The sequence below is a fragment of the Falco peregrinus genome, chromosome 10 (assembly GCF_023634155.1).
Source record: "Falco peregrinus isolate bFalPer1 chromosome 10, bFalPer1.pri, whole genome shotgun sequence".
NCBI classification, from domain to species: domain Eukaryota; kingdom Metazoa; phylum Chordata; class Aves; order Falconiformes; family Falconidae; genus Falco; species Falco peregrinus.
Window position 1 is genome coordinate 17,699,963 of NC_073730.1, and position 21,627 is coordinate 17,721,589.

General features: G+C 48.7%; 1 long non-coding RNA gene across 1 annotated transcript; it reads right to left on the bottom strand.

Moving 5' to 3' along the window:
• Positions 1-6,105: 6,105 nt before the first annotated feature.
• Positions 6,106-20,581, bottom strand: LOC114012467 (uncharacterized). Its single transcript, XR_008749079.1, has 6 exons — positions 20,320-20,581; positions 14,057-14,617; positions 13,044-13,152; positions 11,531-12,666; positions 10,441-10,468; positions 6,106-7,198 (listed from the first exon to the last, which is right to left on the bottom strand). It is a non-coding gene; the product is annotated as an uncharacterized LOC114012467 (long non-coding RNA).
• Between the last annotated feature and the right edge of the window lie 1,046 nt (positions 20,582-21,627).

Consider the following 21,627-nt stretch of genomic DNA (forward strand, 5'->3'; position numbering starts at 1 on the left):
ACTAAATTATGTCAGAAAATCTTTACTACAGTTTTATTGACAATCCCAAAGATATGTAAGAAAACCAGAGCAGCATGTTTTTCCACTATAAAAAGCATCGCAAAACTTTGTCCCTACCATGCTAGGTTCATTTATAATTCCATGAATTTGTAATTGTTTTTTTAACCTGCCAACCAACTTTCTTTGCTACTTTATAAGACCATCTTAAATAATTATCCAGACCCATGTTACCACTTTTTCTGAAGACACTTTATTATGCTTGTCTTCAAATGCCACCAACAGCGGTCTCCATGTTAAAAGCATGGTGACCTTTGGAGGCCTTGCAAGCCAGCCTAGTCTGACACTGAGCTGCATCTCTTTCCCTTCCTGGTTGAAAAAAGTCACTCTCTCCTTACCTTTGCTTTGTGCTGAAAAAAGGAGGACTCCCTCTATCTTACAACATGAGAACGACTGTTTAGATTAAAAGCAGTTTCTTCCCCCTTGTAATTGCATCCAGAACCCCACAACGTGCTCTACTGTCTCTATTTCATTTGTGACAGTAAAAAGCCACTCACTCAATGTGCAATGCGGCCATCTAAAAATGGAATAGAGATTTGGGGGACGAGGCCTCATTCTCAGCAAGTACCTTTGTATTTTGAAACAAGACGAGCAGCCGTGTCGGTGCGCATGGTAAGCAGCACTTGATTAACATAGCAGATCTAGTTTTCACTTTTCATCCGGTGGTTATATGAACTAATGGCCCATCTGCTGCATTCTGTACTTATCAATAAAGGACTACGTATTCACGAAACACACAGCATCATCTAAGACGGAAGGGAGGCGCGGCAGGAAGGCAGTAAGCTGTGCTGTGGGCAAACACCATCATCACCCACCCCTCACCCTGACTGTTCACCCGACCAGGGCTTGCTTTTGGCAGAAGCAGGAAGAAGGTTGTGCATTGCTTGGTCAGCCCAAGGTAGAGCCTGTGCCAGTCACATGTCATGCCTGGTAACAGGGCAGCTTCATACTCAGATCCCAGCTCAGCAGCATGCCAGGTGCCACCATGGAGGTATCGGGTACCTTCAGATCTTCAGAGCCAGAGGGCTAGGGTGGGGGGCTTAGTCTGTGACTGAAGTAGTCCGTTTCATCTACTTAGCTCTTCCTATTTTCTTGATTTTGCGCTTTATTACTTGTGTGATTGCTAGCTTTTCTGCTCACCCTGGTTTCCACAAATACTAAACACTAAACATGGAAGCTGAATAGGAAATAAAAATTAAAGCCCTGTCATAACCAGAATTAGCAAGGTAAGACCAAAAGAAACTTTCAGCTGTCACAGCTTGTCCAGCCCAGCTTGCTGGAATGATTTCCCTACCTCCTCCTGGGACATTTTAGACTTCTTTCTTCAAATCATGCCTAAAAACCCTCTTCCCTCTTCAGATCTTGATTGGCTTTCTCAGTGAAATGGCTGTAGCTCTGTGTGCAAATGGCTGACACAAAACCTAAGTGCCCCACCTGGATCTAGGAAAATGGTGGTCTTTAAAGAAATCACAAGCCAGTTATCTGCGGAGTGCTTAGCTATACCTGTGCTAGCACTTAACCTTTACTTCCCCAATACCACAGTTACAACAGTTAAAGCTTGCTGATTTTGTTATTCCTTTAGAAGAAGTTTTCTTAAAATAGCCTAGCCACAAGGGCATAATGAGGTGCACAGCTGGGCAAAGCTTTCTGAGCAGCAGGAGGAAAAAGAAAGAACATATGCAGGACCAAAATGCTCAGAGCCTGCAAATGACTGCTCGCCAGTCATTCACATGGCTGAAGATTAAGGACTTTGCCAGCTGGACCATTAAAAAAATAAAGTTGGGGAAGACCAGGCAAAAACAGCAGAAAAAAGGGGTAAGAGAATAATATATCATTTATTTCTTACATGCTGAATCTTCTCTCTGTCTTCCTATTTTCCCATGGAGCAAAGAAACCACCAGTCATTCTGTAGAAGGAGAACAGAGAAAGATTATTTAACAATGGCGATTCTTAATCAGGGACCTAGAGGCACTTGGAGATCTTTTCCCACCTCTACAACTGCAGCAGGGCTGCTATGTTTGTGCCTGGGAGCCTACAGAACCCAGGCTTGCCAACACAGCACTAAGAGAAGTTGATTTTGCTTGAAAAGGCTAGATTAATCTTTTCACTTTAACTGCAGCACCTTCTGCTACTTAACATGTACATATACTAGATCAAACAAAATTAGTCATTCCATTCTAGACACTCTACCCAAGGGAAAACATAGCAACAACATGATATAACTGCACCTCTGAGGTCTTCTTACCAATACTTTTTCAAATGCAATGACAATAAACCAAAGTATTCCAGTTCCTAGAGCTTCTATAATTAGATATCCACTGTCAGTTTAGCAGCAGGCTATCCACTCTAACACAACACACCTTAAAGATCCCAGGTATTCCTGCGATTCCTAGCCACAGCCATGGTGGCCATCAGCACGCTCATTTGAAACATGCTTCATCTTCTGCGGAGGAGTATTGCACATGTGTGCAGCGGCAGGGAAGCAGGTTACTGTAATCTCCAAATCATTATCTTCTCTGTGTTTATCTTGAATGTAAATTAATTGGAGAAAGCACTGGCAATATTTTATGTATTACGCAGCAATTAATTCCCTGCCTACACTGTATAGCCACCACAAAACAACTAAACATATACCTTCCCCCAGCCCTTCAACTTAGGTTATCACCATACGGAAACAGGTAGTGGGAGAAGGAAGGTCTGATCATGCCTTAACCCAAAATAACGTTTTGCTCTGTCAGGGTAATTATACATTCTGACATCAGGAACTGAAATTAGCAGATGGTTTTCCCTTGGGTTGCCCAGAGACTGTAGAATGAATCATGCCCACTCTTGCGCTGCACCGGGCACCACGGGAATGAGGGGTGAAAAGACCAGGATATTTATTTTCCTGCTCAGATGTCTGTGGCTGGAGAGTCACATCCATGCTTTGGCTTTGTAGGTGCTGTGATGTGGCTGTTGTTACTGCTGTCATCCCACGTGTGGCAGAAATGGCCATCATCTTCCAGTGGATGCGTTTACACAGCCACAAAAGCATATTCACCGCTTCGCTTTGATCCTGGTGAGAATTCATGCCACTAGAATCTCTCAAAATGTCACTGAAACTTTGTGAAATGAATTTGACTTGAGAATAGTTCTCAACACAGAGCATTCTCCACAGGAGAAAAAAAAAATAATGTAGCCAGCCCTTTTAAACGTTTAAATACACAGAAGAGACTCCCGAGTAGCTAAGATACCCGCCTCCCCCTCAGAGCCGTTTAGCACCAGGCACCCTGGTTAGCCCAAGCCTTAAATCTTACAAGGGAAAGAGCACCCAGACACTTCTCCTGCTCGCCTCTTTCATGTCTTTTCATACCTAAAGTTCTCCCGGCGTTGCGTTTCCATGGTGGCTGCTTTTCAACCACTTCTCCCTCTCTCAGGCCCCTTTCTTCCTCATCCCCTTTCTGCAGTTTGAGCCCCGCACCCGGCGCAGCGTGCCGGCAGCCGCCGCCCGCGCACCCGCCTGCCCCCTGCCCAGGGCTGCTGCCGCCGTCCTGCTGCTCTTCCTCGCCCAGAGCTCCCCCTGCCGTTCGGCGCAGCTGCACGCCCAGCCGCGGCTGCAGGCCGCCGGCACCCCCCGCGCTGCTCTGGGGGGCTGATGCACCTCACCGGGAGCAAGGCTGCGCTGGGGGGGGCAGCCTGGCCCCCATGGGCCCCCTGCCGGCTGCCTCCTCTGCCAGGGCGCCTCCTGAAGGCGAAAGGAGCAGTACCCTTGCTCAGCACCCCGCAGGGATGGGGTCTGTCTGTCTGATGGCAGTGCTTTAGGGAACGCTGCTTCTTTGGGCAGAAAAATCGGCCTTTGTGCTCTGTCTCCAGCTGTCTAGCATAGGACATTAGCATAATGCTGTGGAATAGCTGCATGCTCAAAGTGCTGGTTAATTACAGGAGACAAAATAGGAGAGGAAGGGAAAATTCTGCCAAAAATTACTGAGGAATGGAGAATAAGGGCCCAGCCTGTGAAAAGCGTGTGCTATTTCTGCCTGCCCTAAGCAGGCTGGCCCTGGGCTGTGATAGCCTGGTTGGAAGGCAGCTGCACGCTGTAGGTGCCTGGAGGCATGTGCCAGCTGCAGCAGGCCACTCTGAGGCAGGGCACCGGAGATTTAAGATCCCAGCCTTATGGTACATGGGTGTGAGGGACCAGAGGGAGGGATGCTCGCTCTCCCATTGCCTGCTCCAGAGGTCTGTGCTGTAGAGCTACCTCCTCGCCATGTGGCACACAACACACAGCTCACTGCTGACAAGATGCTCAGCAGGCCCTCGTTCTGCTGGGCTTTGGGATGCCCAGGATGGAAGAGCAAAAGCACAAGAAATGCATCTCCCAGCAGTGAGGGGGCCTGGCCTCAAAACGTGCCAGTAGCTTGTGCCGGTTTCCACAGGGGCAGCACCCTGCAGCCCTGGTACCCAGGGACAGTACACGGCTCTGCTACCACCCCGAGCAGCGTGACATGGAAACGTGCCAAGCTGTCCCCTGCTAATGCTGCCACGTTTGCACACTTGTTGCATTCGCCTGCATATGTTGCCATAGGAACTGCAGCCCCAGCATCTGCTGCCTGCTGCTCCCGCTGCGCTGCCTCTGTGCCCAGGAGGGCTCAGCCCACCTCTGTTCCTCTGCCTGCCTGCTCTGCCAGCCTGATCATGCCTCCCCTTCACTCACAAACACCCTCTTTTTTTGGGTGACAATCAGATTACTCCTGTAGCACCTAATTATTGCATTAGTTATAATTTGCCTATTCATTTGTCTCTCCCCCTCCCTCCCACCCCAGAACACTTTCATCTCTCCATCCTTTCCACCTTCACGCTAGCTCTGCTCTCTGACTCCCATCGCCTTTTCTCTTGCACTCCTCAGCCACACAAAGCCTGGCTGCATTGCTGTACGCTTTCCTTCCTCTTTACTTCCCCATTACTCACATCCGTGCTCTTCCCTAGCGCCTCTTGTTCCACCCTCTCTCCCAGTCTTTCTCCTCTAGTTTCCTTCCCCTTAGCCCACCTGCCCACCACCTCAGGCTACTCCTTCACACAGTCCTTCTCTTTCTTATATCCCTGTGCAGGGCACTGCCAGCTTCTCCTGGGTCTGAGCCAGGCTTGGTCCTCTCCTGCACTCTCCATGGCTCTTACACAGTCAACAGCATTTCTCATTCTCTGCTCTTGTCTATCCAAATACCCCAGAAACTGCATCTCCTCCCACCTCCCAATAGCCTGTACCAATGGACCCTTACTCCATTCTTCACCTCTCTGAATTCATTTTCCTCCAGGCTCCTTCATCAAGCCCTCCAATGTAAGCATGTTCTAATCTCTCACTGTCCCCAGATCCCATCCTGACCCACTTTTCTTCTTCCTTGTCCTTTGAATGGGAGATTCCAGCCAGCACCACAGCCAACTCCAGCCTAACAACCGTGGTCTAAACCTTTATTCCAGTGGTTGCACCACCATGTTTCACAGCCTCTCACTCCTCCATTCCCATTCCGCTGGCTGTACTGTTGCTTTTGATGCCATTGAATGCAAATTCCTTTTGAAGCCATATTCCCTCCTGTTTCTTGGAATTGCTTTTCTTCTCTGCCACCTTCTCCATTTCCACACAGCCCCTTGGACCAGAACCCCAGTGTCTTCCCTCCATCCCCACCCCAGCACACTAGCCATTCTTCCTTGCTACCATCTGTGCCCTGCCCTCCCCCGGGAGTCTCCAGCACACATGCCCTCTCCTTTCTCCCATGTGAAGGACACAGATGCCTCCTGGGGCACCTTCTGGAGACCACCTCATCTGCTTAGAGGGCTTCAGCTAGCATCTACACCTGTGCTGGTCCCTGCTCCTGATGAGCGTCTCTCCATCTTGCACCTCAGCCAACCTCTACACTTTCCTAGATTAACTGAGTGCTGCTAACGCCACCTTCACTGATTCTCTTGCTTTGCTTCGCAAGTCCCTTGCATTTCCACACTCCTTTTTTTCTTACCAGGAACATCACTGTTTCTTGCTAGGTTTCTTCTGCTTCCACTTTTCCAGCCTTGTATCACCACCCCAAAACCACCAGTGGTCATGAAATCATTACATTTAGACTGTTGCTGCAGGACATGTAGAAGGTGTGCACGAGAGAGAGCACATAAGAATTCTGTAAAGTTAGACAAGAAATTTTCTACTTGTATTATATTTTCATACATACTTCAGACCATCTGTGGAAAGCTGTCAAATGACTAGCTAGAAACATATTATAAAATCTTGTTATTTTACTTTAAACATTAATTTAGCAGGCTCAGATCTGAGGACTCAGCAAAATGCTAGCAGTTCTCATGTGCTTCCAAATTTTGCTCATATTTTTACAACAAAGCGGTCTCATAGCTTAACGTGCCCTATACTCTTCCCCTACCCCCTGTGACTCCTGAGCCCACGTTTGGCTGCTAGTTTGGCATGTGTTGTAATTGGCATTGCTGTAATCTCAGGTCCACACATGCTTGTTAATACAGCCTGGAATAATTTGCAAGTGTGTTCTCGAGTCAGCAAAAGTGAGACAGCACTTCATTATTTTCAAGTGACACCTCTGGACCCCGAGATCAGTACATTACCAAGTATTTTTTAAGCCTGTTTGCAGTGGGTTTTTTAGGAGCTTTTTGCACGTGGTATTGTCCTGTTATCCATGTATTTGGACTCCAGATTTCCAGCTCTTTATCCTCACTGTCCACTGAAACAGTATCCTGAATATATTTTGAAGTTAGATTTGTGACCACCTCTTTCTTGATTCCCAGTGTTTGAGAAAGCTTCTGGTACATGTCTAGTTTCCAAATGCCATTTTGTGGCGTTGCTGGCCTGGAGGATACTGGCAGGTCTATATTCCTGGTTTTCTCTATATCAATTTTCTCTGCTTTCGTTCCAAACCTCTGGAAAAAAAAACCAAAAAACAACTGTCTCTCTCTTTGCTGTTACTATCAACTCCCATTTTTATTTAGATGTTTCCTATATAGAACAGCTTGTCTTACTGCTGCCTACTACAGAATTTCTTCTTCACATCTGAATATCTGTTGTTGAACTCATCTTCAAACTCTCCTTGCTATCAACAAGTTCTTCTGTCTTTCCTCTTCAAAAATAGCCACACAGACCTTTCCTGTATGTGTTCCTCTGCAAAACAAATTCAAGTTAGTGCAACAAAAGGTAAGAGACAGGTACCCATGCTTCCAAATTACATAACCCTATACTTGGTGCTGCTGTGATGCGAGTTCTGCTGGTACTCACATACATTGTCCTCCTGATCTGCAGCTGCTTCCATTGCAAACCCCTTTGCTTGGATGTAAATCTGAATATACACGAAATAATAATGAAATGTTACTAAATCTACAGTAAATCCACTGAAAAGCGTCTACCTTGTCCAATTTATGCCTGCTGACCATGCAACATGTTCTAGGTTTCCTGCACTGACAGTGGTCCTTCACAACACTTTCCAGAGATGCAACCCTCACATACACTTGGTCTCAACACATTAGTTGTAGCAGGCAACATTTCCCACTCAGAGCTTGTTCGCAGAATCAGAAATTAATCTCCCAGGGTTTAAGACAGTCCCACAGCTCATCCCTAACCCCAGGGCATCCACATTTTTCTCTTCTTTTATAACTTGGATTCACTTCATACAGACAGGATCTCTTTTGATACAAAAGAATCTGACATGATAACAAGCAGCAGCTGCACAGAACAGTCACAACTTGTGTCTGAACTAGGGTGTTTCTGGTGCAAAAGGGAAGAGTCAAAATGCACCAAAGGAAGAACTCCAGGAAGGATTGGGCAGTCAGTGTCTTGAGTTTAAATTGTGCTCTACATCAGGACTAGTCAGACGGGAGCAGCTGTCCCTTTTAGAAAATGTGGATAACATGATGGGATTTGGAATAGAAAACAGGGAATGACTTAGGGAGCTGCTGTGACTGCTGTGTACCGTGCCCTACCTAAGCCCAAAAGCCCTTCAGCTTTAGGGGTGGGAGTCTGCTGAGAAAGCCTGATATTCCAGCCAGAACTGGAGCATGCGTCAGGGAGCAGGTAGGTCCTTAGAAGCAGAGGTCTTAATCCCGTAATTTTCCCATGGAGTTTTCCATAAGTCCAATATTTTTATGTACATTGGCCAGCCTTTTGCGGTAACATCAGACATCAGGCAAATGTTTCCTTCTATTGTCTTTGCGTCTCCCAAAGGACCTTTGGCTTGAGTGTCTTTGCCAGCAAATAAGAAACAGCAAAAGCAGTTGACAGCTCAAGATCAGTGATGATGGTAGAGCTGACTGCGATGCTGGTTGCCGTTTACTCTTCTAACAAAGTACAACCAGTTTGCTCAGGACTGCATGAACAGGAAGGAAGAGCTGATCTCTGCTGTGCCTGGCTAAGCATATAATGGTCTGGGATGAAGTCCCAACCAGAGAAACTGAGGGTGGGGGAAGGTGAGGATCCCTGAAGTTCAGCCCTGTTGCACTATGAGTTATCTATTCTTGTGTGAAGTTCTAAAATCTAGGTGAGCAGAATCTGTCCTAAAAATATTGCCTGGCTTGCTAAGTTTGGGGAGGGAGAAGGACAAGGTGAGCTCCACACTGCTGGTGCCAGGGCTGTAGGAGACAAGCAAGAGAGAGTGCTTTCCTCCCCTTTTCACTTGCCTTCACATAGGAGGTGGGCTGTGCCCTCACGTCCTCCTTTTGGGCCTGCAGAGAACAGGAGGAGCAGAAACAGAGAGGAGATGGTCTTTCCACCCAACTCAGTTATCAGAGCCATTAAGTACAGCAAAATCCTCAAATCACTGAGCTCACATCAGTGTGAGACCCTTACGTTTTCCTTTCCCAGAGCTGGATCGTTTGGATAAGAGCTGCAAGTCACCATACCCATGGACAAGCTCGTTTTGCTCTTAGGAGTAAATCTGTGGCTGGATGATAGTTTGTAGTTTGTCTCAAAGCTAATCCAAAACTTGCAAATGAAGTGCAGCGTGTGTCACAGTGGAGTGGTACATGGACCTCTGGGATGCCAACCTGCAAGATCTCACCTGCTTTGGACACTACAGCTGTGTCCTTGCTTGATGTGGTGCAAGCATTTCTAGAACTCCTCCAAGATGGCAGAAAAAGCCAGAATGGATCAGACTCACACATTTGCTGGATCTCCACTTTGCTTTTTCGAGATTTTCCCTCCAGTCCATTCACTTGAGTTTTACAGATGTTTTTTTCCTGTTCAAACGTGTACAGGCTTGAAAAATGCTGATGCAGGACTTTGAAAACCCTGAATGTAGCTGATGGAGAGGACTGAGCTCTCCCACCTGGACAGGCAGGTTTGTGTGTTGACACCTGCAGACCAAAGCTTGTGAATTTGTTTCTGTCTTCAGGAATTTTAAGGTAAGATGCAGCATTTTACTGTGCCTCTGGTAAATCAGTGCCTGGCACAGCTTCACAAGGGACATGGGCTGACAGCCAGAAGGGCCTGCAGATGTGATGTAGGTCCTTGCGAGACCTCTCTTCTGCTGGAATAACAACTGGAGGTGAAGCACGATATTGTCAATAGCAAGATCTAAGTCAACAGCAAGACTTTCATGATCTCTGTGGAAGTGGAGCAGACCCCGAGTTGCTCTGAAGACATCCCATGACACTTGTTTATGAACTGCACTTGCAGAACTCTACCTTTAAGAAGCACAATGATACTTTTATTACTAACCTGGAAAACCCCATGCTTTGAAAGAATAGCTCCTTTAATGTCAAGAAAGCAGGGAGACTCCTACTTCACTCAGTGGGTAGCTGTATGCACAAGAACCACAGAAAACTGCATGGGCACACGATCCAGATAGATCACATGGGGAGCACTGAAGGGAAATGTAGGCCTCCCTTTCTTCCCATCATTGTGTTTGGAATATGTTTCCAATTGCACTAGTCACAAAGCAATCAAAGAAACTTGTCTACAGTGGCAAATTGAAGATGTCCTATCAGACCACATTACAGGAAGCTATGCACCATTGAATCCTTCGTTACATCAGGCAAACCAACATCCACATGGCTTCAGGACACAATGCAGCCAACTCCATATGCCCTAACAGAAAAGACAGAACAGATCTTCAAAGCAAATGAAATCTGTCTTTGGATGACGCCCACTAACATGTTCTTTCCTCCCTCTTACATCCCTAACCAGCATCCCACCTTCCCACGCAGGCCACCCCCTGTGGCACTTCAGATGCAGCAAGCTCATCTAGCCAGGGACCCTCGGCCCTTCCCAGGCTCCCCCCTACCGAGCTCCAGGCCCGGCACCCCCTCCTCTCCACCCGCCACCCCTGTCAGCAGGCTGCTCCCAGGGGCAGGGCTTTGCTCATTTGGTTTCGCATGCTCCACACCTAGCGTTCCCAGCCTCGTTCTGCTCACCTGATGCCAGCTGCTGGTTTTAACAGCCCTGCAAAGGAAGACAAAAGCAAAAATTATTACACCACCCAGTCACGGCCACATGGTAACACGACAGCTAGGGCTGGCCACTGTCACAGGGAGCAGCATGGCCACAGTGGGCACCCTGGTTAAAAAAAAACGTATGTGGACAAATAAAGGGAACCAGTAACAGCCTTGCTGTTGGGCTCTGAAATGGATCAGAGATGGCTGCAGCCTTTGACTGGGATATTCCAATAATTGTTATAAAAGGAGTTTATCTCAGCCCTAAGAAAGGGTTCTTTGTTCACGAGCCCAGTTCTGCAGCACAATTGGAATAAGGAAAAGTTGCAAAGGAGAAACATTGATCTGTTACTGTGAAGACGCTTCAAAGACGATCAGGCTTTGGAAGCAAACTCTTCTCAAGCTACAGCTGATCTCTGATCTGGGCGAGGGCTCCACGCAAGCCATCCCGATGAGCCCTTGCACGGCCGGTGTGGGAAGGGATCCCTGCGGTGATCTGTCCCTTCAGTTAACGGGCAGATCCTTACCGGGCACGACTCCCGCTGGAACGATGGGGTCTGGTTCGCAATCCCGCCTAAATCCTACCAGCGTTTCCTGGGTCGAGTGAAATAAACTGGTGGCTGGCAAACGGAGTTAAAAACCCGCGGCCGCTCCTGAAGCGCCGGGGCTGCGGCGCTGCCCGGCCCCGACAGCAGGTGCCACTGCGGGCCGCGTCCCGGCCGCTCCCCGGCGCCCCCTGGCGGCGCGCCCCCCGCCTGCGCACCCCCGGGGGCAGAGGCGCCGGTCGTTGCCGGCCCGCGGAGCCGAGCGCGGCCTGGGGACGGGCGGGCAGCCGGGGGCCGCCGGCTCACGCGTGGGGAGGGACCCGCGGAAGCGTTCGGTGAAGGGGGCCGGAGCGGTGCGGCGGTGGGCAGCAGCCGGGCGGTGAGCGAGGCGAGCAGCCCGGGGGAAGGGGCTGGCGCTCGGCACGATCCCGCCGCCGCGGTATTTGCGCAGCGTGCCCTGCTCACGGCCCGGCCCCCGCGGACCCCTCCCCGTGCCCCTCCGCCCCCCGCCCCATCGCAGGGGCTACCTGGGGTCAGCCCCGGCTGCTGCCACAGGCACCGGTCACAGCTGCGTGCCGGTTCCATGGCCGGCAGGCAAGGCGTTAGACCCGCTAAGGGTCACCCACGCGCTGCGCTCCAGGACCGTCGCTGCCACTCCGGGGAGTCAGGATAACGTGCTCGGAGAGGGCACCACTTTCTTGTTTCCATTACTGATAGGAGAAGCAGCCACAGGAGAAAAAAAAATGTGCTTTGTTGTTAAAGCTGCGTCTGGTTTATACCCGCACCATGAACAACCTTCCAAGTGACAGTGGGTTTCCAATGTCTGTTTTCTTTCTGGTTGACTTCTGTAGTCAGGGAAGCGTTACCCACCTGACTGTGTAAAGAGACTAGCAGGGAGAGAGGGGAGAAGGAAAGGCACAGGGAAAAAGCCAAACCTGCTAATGGATTTATCCTAAAATTAGGGATGAAGGAAGTTACAAGGACTTCTCAGCTCATGAAAGGCCTTCCCTCATGGGCCACCCTCCACTGGACTATCCCATTTAGACCCCTGCCCTCACTCACCTGGGGACGCTGGATAACCAGTAGAAGCAAAGAGACACCGTGTCCTGCCCTTACCTGCCAGTGCTTACAAATATTGCTTGCACTGGGCAGCTGAATCCACAAACAAATTAAATTCTCTCTCAGATGAACACAATGATCACACATGATCATTTTCCTTCCAGCTCTTTCCTCTGGAGCAGAGGGAGGAGATGCTCTCCCAGTGTCACAGCAAGCTGTGCAGCACTCAGACCCAGCACCATCAGCCCTCTCCACTTGCTTCACTGCTGCGGTAGCTGCAGCTTTAGCATGGACTCTTGCCGACAGCTACAACTCTACTGAAATGCTTGAGGTTTTGGAGATCATTTGCAACTTCTTGGTATGCTACCAAGGCCCGGATGGAAGCCAAAGAAGAAGACAAGGAAGGGCTCATAGAAAGTGGAGGACAGGCTGGCAGTATGGCTGCAGGTAAGCAGGGCCCAGTTTGCCTACCCTCCACTTTAGACACCCCAAGGTTTCTGAAACTGCACAGAGCTGCCAGACACAGTGTAGGACCTCAGGAGACTGGGCCATGCAGGAGCAGCAGCTGAAGAGCAGAGAGGGTACCCAAGGATGCACTGGAGACCTGCAGTCATGGAGATGGGAGTGGAGAAAAAGACATGGTTAATTTGGAGAGCCACCAGGGAGGAGAATGAAAAAGCATGACCAAGTGCTGTGATGCTCTCCTAGTGAGCTACAGCTCCTAGATCTTGTTTTCTGTCTTTAAAAGTGGCAGGTGAAAACTGGGTGTTACTTCATGCTATCAAAGGCAGGTTTGCTGTGAGTGAACAGAGCAGCATTACCCCCTCTGGTGCTGCATGAGGGATCTGAGAGGCAGCGTTCACATGCTTAGCAAGAGCACTCCATGATGAAGTGCTACCTACCTGTTTTTTTATTGATAGCATGCTCTGCTGCTGGCCAGGTGTCCCCAGGCACATTACTCTGCCTGTGCTGGTTACCCACCTCGCTATGTCTGTCTGTCTCTTGATGACAGCTAGTGGATCACTCAGTACTTCTGGACATCTTCCTTGGGGTTGCACAGGGCTCCAGCTTTAGTATCTCCAGATGCTTTCTGTAAAGGGAACAACATAAACAGCCTTCACTGGACATGCATAACCAGGAGCCCCTTCACCTTCCCCCAGCACTGCCGCCTGCTGCTCTGGTGCCCAGCCTGGGAAAACCAACCCCAGATCTCCCTAAATTCCTGTCACCTGCGCACAGGCAGGTGCAGAAGGTACCATGCTGATCAGGGATGGGGCAGAAGGTGCCCACCACACACAGCGAGTGCCAGGCAGGCTGCAGTGGTTTGAAAGCGCAGCCTGCCCTGGGCACAGGATGGGGCACCAGGAATTACCCCCCTGTGAGAAATGTGGGTGGTACAAAGGTGGCAGCTTGCAGGTTAACCCACCAAGGGGCCAGTGGCAGCACAGCTATGTCGAAGGCCTGTGCTCTGAGCAGCACATCCTGCTAGCAGGAGAGGCAAGAGATCTGGCCTCAAGTTACAGCTTTAAAGCAGCTGACCCTGTACCTGATGTGTATCAAATCCAGATAATATTAACTGGGTTTAACTTGCTCTTGACACCCACGAAGACAAGCTAAACTGTTGGAAGTATCTCTAGTCAATGCAAGTGCATCCATGTGAGGGCTTGCACCAGTAAACTGTAGTGATCCGAAGGTGTGCTGCCACGTGAGCCTCTCCTGTGGACCTTGCAGTCATTTGGACACCCTGTTGCAAGGCCTTTCTGGGCATCACAAACATACACTCCCTCCAGAGCAGGAATGTTTTTTTTCCTTTGTAGAGCTCTATTCAGATTTCTGCATGTTGCTGCTGGAAATCCATGCATCTCCCTGTATTAATGGCTTCATGTCACACTAAATCCTTTTTAGCCGCAATGAAAATCAATAAAAGATGCCCATATGATACGATTACCTGTCATAATGATATACAATTACTGAATGACCCAATTCCTACTTACTGAAGCTGCGTAGCCTTGGTAACGTAGGAGGAATGTCCACAGAGTTAGGGGACAATTGCTTTGTCCTTTGCATTTCCAGGGCAATGTGACTGCCTTCACCACATGTTGAGATTTGCCTCCTGGACCTGCTCCTATATATTGTTCAGCTGAGGAACTTTCTGCTGGCTCAACTAGATTCCTTTCCCAGTGCTTTGGAAAGACTCTGCTGTTGTCCAGCTTGACCTCAAAACTGTTTTCTCAGACAGTGCCATCCTTTTTCTCCTTCCAGAAAGCTTTGCTGCTGGGTGAAGGACTTACAGTTTCTCATCAGGCTCTAGTTTGCTTTTCTACTGTTTTTTTTGCTGGCTGCTCAATTAGACACTAAGTCTTCCTGCAATTCAGTGATCTGAGAATCCAGGTCATCGTTTCCGTCAGAGCTGCTTCCTCCTCCATCTCTGCTGAGCTGCTCGCAGCTCTTCCTTCCTGGGCAGACCTCCACGCTCCTTGGACTGCGCCTGCAGATGCGGTACCTCCCTCCTGCTCTGCACGCTCTGTCTCCAGCTCCCGTCACAGTTTTCCTCCCTGAATTACAGATAACAATGATGACCTGAGGTTCAGTCGTACAATTCCCGCCAGAAATTTTTCTTTGCTGCTTGCAGTTCATGGGACTGCCTTGCCCATGGTTACCCAGCCCTCCAGGTCACTGTGGCCAGGGGCTGCCTGGGAGGTTCAGCAGGGCAGGACGCAGCCAGCAGGACCCATCCTACCACCCCAGCCAGGGAGCAGGGCAGGCCAGGAGGCACAAGGGGCAGCCCCTGGGCATCAGGCTCCTTCCTGGGGCTGGGGCTGGGCCAGGACATCAACCCAGGGGTGAAATATCACTGTGACCATAAGCGGAGGCTTTGTAGACCAATTGCTGGCTTGGAGCAAGGACTGACTGCCCAGGGTGGGCAGAGCTTGCCGCTGCCACAAGCCAGCCTGGCCCTACCTTGCCAGTGTCATGACACTCACAGCCCCACTCCTGCTCCTGCTGTGGCTCCCCCGCTTCTCACAAGGCTCACGTCTTTCAGCCCCATAGACCTCCCTGACTCCACAGCTGTGACAGCCCATCCTGGCGCATCCTTTGTCCAGCTACAGGCAATAGCCTGGGTGCGTGGCATGGAGGGAGCACCAGAGAGGCTGCCTGCTTCCAGAACTGCAGCTTTCGGGTGCTTTGCCAGTCCCCAACATGCTGTTCCTCAGGGTTACGTGCCCTCCACTCCACAACAACTTCAAGTATTTTTCTAGTAGTTTTTTGGGTGGTGCCCACGGGAGTCTTGCAAGCTACCGCTTCTGCCAGCGCAGCAGCAGTGTCCCATCGCAGCATCTGTACTGCACCAGCACAGCTGCTGGCTGTTACAGAGGTGCCTTCGCATTTTTAACCTCCCCCCATCTCCAGGGGAAGGAAGAACCTCACCTCTTATGATTCATTTATTGACTGGTGTGAAAAAAGCCAGTTCCTAGAGGAGTCTGCTCTGTGTGCCTATCCATGTTGAGATTTCCATTAATAATTGCTCAATCTGTCAGTCAGGTTTGTGTTTGGTGGTTGTTTGTTGTTTTTTATTTTTTTACCTACAGGATGTTTCTGTGTCTGTCTTCTCTCTGGTTTTAACATGATAGCGCACACAGGCTGTGCTGTGAACAAGTGAAACTGCATGTTCAAACTTTGATAGAAATCACCGTCAGGCTTTATATTTTATGATTCAAAGGTATTTATAATTCAGCAGGAGGCTTTCAAAGTGCATACATATGTACATACATTTTCTTTTTTCTTTGATTTAATATTTTGCCTGCTTTTCAGAGAAAGTAGCTACTTATTACATACCTAAACCATCACTTTTGAAGACCTGGAAATATGGAAGTATTTGCATTTCTGTTTCCTTCTTTTCCTACTTGCCTGTTTTTTCAAGTTACATTCCAAGGAGTCTATTTTAAATTTATTTTTTTATTTTTTAAAGACTCTTGGACATCTCTCTTTTGCTCCTTCTGTGTTATCTGTATCGCCTTATTGTTGCCTGGAGTTCATCTCTCTCTCTCTCTGGGTAGTCCAAAGTCACTACAAAACAGGTCTGACCTCTGTTCTTCAATCACATTGAAGGTATTTGACCTTTTTATATAGATGTAGATAACTGCACAGTGCTGACAATCATAGTAACCCCTTTTTCCTTTGCTTTGTCTACTAAAGATTTGCAGCAGTGCACCTGAAAAAGAACACTCTCCACTAGGCCTTGTTCCCTGGCATTTATGGACAATTCCTATTAGCCTCTTTTTTCCTCTTATGTGAGAGCATGCTTCTGCTTGGTCATTTTATGCAAGCAAAAATAATTTAATCTTTCAGTATCCTGGAAAACTTTTCTGTGCTTGCTCTTCTTACAGCTGGGTATCTCAACAAGTCTGAACAAAGTAATTCCCAGAGGCAATATCCAACAGCAACAGGGCAAAGGAAAAAACCCAAACCCACAACTGACATTCATAAAGCTAAATGATCCTGTAAATGGGGCAACTGACTGAAATAACTTGATCTGGCTCCTGTCACCAAACCTATTTTGCTCCTGCAGGAGTCCAGCCCCTTGAGCCAGGTCATTCCTGATAACCTTTGCTTCCCCAATGGTTGCCCAAAGCCCATGATGTCCCATGACTTTCTCATTCCAAAGGTTCCTTTCAGAGCAACAGGCTGGCCCCTGGCTCTGGGAGTTGCACGTCCCCAAGCCAACCCTGATGCTACAGCACCCAGCCACTGCAGGGCTCTGGTGAGGGGGTTCCTGGGCACCCTTCGCTGTGCCATGAGCAAATCCAGTGCATGGGATGAAGGGAAGGGTGAGGATGGCAATGTGGGTCTAAAAACCCCCAACTCTGTAACTTCCCAGTGTGAGACAGCAGCTAGTACCATCTGGGATTGCCCAGGACACTTGGGTCAACAGAACAGCCCCTGCCTGAGCCCTGGCTGTCTCCTGGCTTCACCACAAATCTGCAGGGCCGTCAGTGACCACACTTACACCGGAGTATGCCCTGTGGGCTGTAGAGCTGGTGGCTTTACACCCCAGCTGTGGAGGCCAGGGGGTTTCCAGGAACTGTAATCCTCACACCACGATAGCTTCCACGTCAGCACCCCTGTTTCAGTCCATCAGTCAGGATGAAAGAGGTTTCCCTGTGCTCAGCCCTCACCGCCTTGCCTCCCAGCAAGTCTGACATGTAGCACCAGAGCTTATCGCACTGAGCGTTACTGGCTGAGCTGGGCAAGCGCCCTGGGAAAAGGGACCAGAAAGGAAACAGAAGAAATTTTCATTTTATGGTCAAGGACATCCATTTATCTCCACAGTGCCTGCAGAGCACCGGTCTTTTTTATTTCTAAGAAAAATACTAACACAACACACCAAGAATCTACAGCTAATTTTCAGCCAAATTATTTAAAAAGTCTCTTTACCTCATTTCTTTACCAGCATTTCTTACGCTGTTTCTGCGTGGCATAACCATATCCCAGTAGCCTGCAGGTACCAGGTTTCTCCATTCTGGCCAAACACAAGCCTCAGCTGAAGCACTCTCCCCGTTTTGTGCGGAGCTGCTGCACAGGAGCTGTAACCTGGAGCAGCTGAATAAAGGCACAGGCTTTCTGTGTGCTGGCTGTTGTCACCTGGGCTGTGCCTGGCATCCCCCTCCCTGGCACCCCTTTGTGGGATGTCCCCAGCCTGTTCCCTGGCTTGAGAGCAGCCTGGGAGTCCCACCTGGTGGCACTGGCTACCAGCAAGAGCTCTGTGTAAGCATAGGTCTCTTAGGAAACTGTCCTAAACATTTAGGTAAGAGATGTTTAGTCATTAAAAAATAAAATAAAATAAATGTAGCTCCCCAGTGCTAGGGAATATTTATGTCACTTGTCTCAAAACCAAAAAACAAACAAACAAAAACCCAAACAAAACCAGAACAGAAGAAGAAAGGCAGTGGGAACCCTCAGCTACAGCACAGTGTGTGCAGTGCCCCCAGCAGCCCTGTGCCGGGGTCTTACAAACTGTGGGAGGCATCACAGCCACATCACAGATCTTCCAGGGGAAGCAGCTATGGTTTTAATTCTGACATCAACAATGCAAATGTGCAATTAGGCAGAGCGCTTTTTGGGAGCTGTCTCTATATCTGTAGTAAGGCTGCTCAAAGTGTGTAATTACTCAGACACGACAATCCTGCAGGAGCCAAGCACAAGATGGCCATAGCAAACGCCTCATAACTATATCCCGACTCCTTGGCACAGGCAGATGGTCCAGGGGAATGCAGGCACCTGGGACACAGCTCCTGGCACTCCCAGGGATCAGGGACACTGGTGGCACCATGCCCTGGGTCCTGGTAGCAGCTTCAGTGTTACCATGAATGAGTCTGACATGCTTTGCCATTGCATTACCGAGTATTGCAACCACCGTGTCTTCCTGCTGGTGTCTGCTCTGCAAGATGCCCTCTTCTGCTCAGAGTCCACCTACAAACTTGAGAAGAGCAAGGAAAATGCCACTTGATGGTCAAGATCTTTTTCTCCTGACTCCTTTCCAGTTTCTTGGATTCTCTCTCTGCTTTCAGACTCATATGTGCTGAAGTAATTTGCAGTCATGTCTAGGTTTTGCATTGCCACTAACTGCATTAGTTCACGGATTTCTTCTACCATGGAGTTCCTGCAGCTGCCGATGCCTTGCCAGTTAATTTATCATATATTTCCTCCAAATCTGAATTGAATTAGCAAGCATACATAATAAAGCATAGTAGAAAGAAAAAGAGGCAGATAAAAGCTGACACAGACCAGATGCCTCTTTCAGCTACTGCAACACCAACAGAGAGCGCGGGTAAACGTCAGGTGAGCAAGAAAAACCAGGACATAGACAAACAACTTGCCAGGATTTGATCATCAGCTGCTTACATAGGGGCTTTGAAAATTTCCTGCCCTCAGGGCATCAACATTTCTCTGAGCTTCCCAAGTATTGTGCAGTTGAAGGAAGACATTGAAAAGGAGCTCATTTGCATTAGAAAGACGTTGAACAGTGTGAGAACCAACGGTTGAAAGAAGACCAGCAAAAAAGACCATCCTAGGGGAGCACAGTATATGAACAACAACAACAAAACCAGCCAAATAACCCCCACAAAAAGTCTCCCTTCACCTCCTCAGTAGGATACTCTGCCCATCTTTGAGACTGCTCATTTTCAGTGATATGCACCTTCATTAATTAATGCCTGTCAGCACTGCCACACATACACACACAAAGCATTCGCTACCCAGGAGATGTTAACTTTCCCTACCAACATTACCACAAGCTTATAACTGTATCCTCCACGTTCTGCTCTAGCTTCCTATAGGAAATCAAACAAAGGACAAAGCCCTTAAATTCAAGGCAACCAGTGGCAGAGACTCGAGACCTGCAGGGAGCAATGCAAGGCTGTGGGAAGGAACGTGAGAGTGGGAGATGGGAATCCACAGAGAGGGGAAGAGAATGTCCAGCAACAGGAACACAGGACACCCTACTCCAGAGCAGGATGGAGACCCAGGGCTCAGCTACCTCCTCCACAAAAACACTTACCAGGCACAGAGAGTTCCATTTGCATGGACTACACCACGCTGGGCAGAGCAGGACAGAAAACTTGGTACCCACCTGCAGTGAAGCCATTTGAGCACAGCACCGATCCTAGGCCAATGCCCTACACCTGCCACTTTGGCTTTCTGATTTAACCTGCGCCAGCTGGTCCTACAGCTCCCTCCCATGCAGAGTAAAGCAACGCTATGGCCCTCAGCACCCTTGGTGTGAAGTTACTTGTTCTTTATAAGCTGTATCGCAGAGTATCTGGGAAGGAAAATGTGCGCACAACTCATGTGTGTGGTAGAAACACGGCTATTCAAACCCTTCTCATCCTCTTTCTTGCTTCTAAAGCTCAACGTCCTGCATACTTTTGAAATGTATGTCAATAAGCAAATAAATAAATGCATGTCTTTTTCTCCCAGGTGCTGCTTTCCCTGAGCCGTGTGCTGCAGCAAGTGCTCAGGTGGGCACAGCTCCCTTAGTGTTGCCCTCATGCTGCCCAGAGGGGGACCTGGCGCTGCTGAAGGACAGCCAAGTGGTGGCAGCCGTCCCACTGCCCGCCTGCTGCCTGCGAACCAAGCCCCTGCCCTTTGGGTCTGGCACTGCCAGGCCACCAGCCTGGCTGAACCTCTCAGATAGTCCAAACTGCCATTTGAAATTATTACAGAAGCCCTCAGAGAAAAAATGTCAGGAGGAACATACCACCAACCCGTTCTCTGCATCCTCCTCTTCCCAGCCTTGTTCAAAGACCCTGTGAAAGGGTTCGCAGGCTTCTGTGAACGTGGATGTTCATCAAAAATGTCTCCTTCCCCAAGCAGAGTTCCAGCTTATTTCAGGGCTTCCTCACAGAAACTCCCCCATGAATGGCTCTGCTGGCAGCAGCTCAGCTGACTGAAGTGGAAGCAGATTGGCACTTTTTAAAGACCTCTTCCTTTCATCAGTTCGTTGAATTTTTGTTAAAGTGATGTGAAATTATCTTGGAAGAACTGGGGGTATGGCCTTTTAATGACAAGAAATAAGGCATGAAAGATTTGTTCACAGAGGTTTTGTTTGTGTGCTTATTTTTCAACTCTCCAAATTTCCAGTTTCCCTTGATGGTCTCCCGGGGTGAGCAGAGCCTACAGTTAAAGGCTTGTTGAAGAAGCGAAAATACAAGTTTTTTTAACGTAAGTGGTTTTATCAGTTCTGTTTGCCAGATATTTTATTAAGTGCTAGGAAAATAAGCAAATTAAACCTCCTACTGGTTTTATTATAAATAGATCAGGCACTTGAGGCCCTCCAGTTATTTGCAATTTGTTTCATGAAAAATAAGCTGCCTTTAAACTCTGATGTTCTTCCTACACAGTAAAGGGGGAGGAAGGGACAACCCTTTAGTCCTGATTTGTAGTTTGCTTTTTAGATCCACCTTTTTCCTTCTACACAGGTCACTTCTGGCAGCTGATACAGGATTTTTTCCTCTTTGTGCACAAAGGGGGAGAGTTGCATGAGAAGTCTCCAGCATCTTTTGGAGGAGAAGGTGTCCCCCCCCCGCCCAACCCATCTCTTCTGGCAGCCACCTGTGTCCCTGGTCCCTCTGTGCATCATTTAATCCCTGTGCTATCCCCAGCCTCATCTGAGCCAAGTTTCCAACAAGCATTGTGTCCCACAGGCTTTGCAGGAGGCTTTTCTTTCCAGTTCAGCGGTAGAGGAAAGATGAGGCTGGAAAGATGATGCTTTCAATCCCCTTTGCCCGCAGGCTCTCTCATAGTCCCACAGGGAGGTAAAAGGAAGCGACTGTTTATTAACAGAGGATCTAAATGCATAAGAGCTGCAGAAAGCAAATCAGAGTGAGGCATTCACTGAATAAGCCATGATAATCCTGCCTAAAAAACTGGTTTTGCAGGAAAAAGAAGCCAAAAGCCGGAAAAAGAACCATGTAGGCAAGTACCGAGAAGCGCTCAGAGAAGTACAGTATTTCCTCATCTGACCCAATAGTTGCTCATTTTTATGCTATCAGCCTGTGCATTCAGC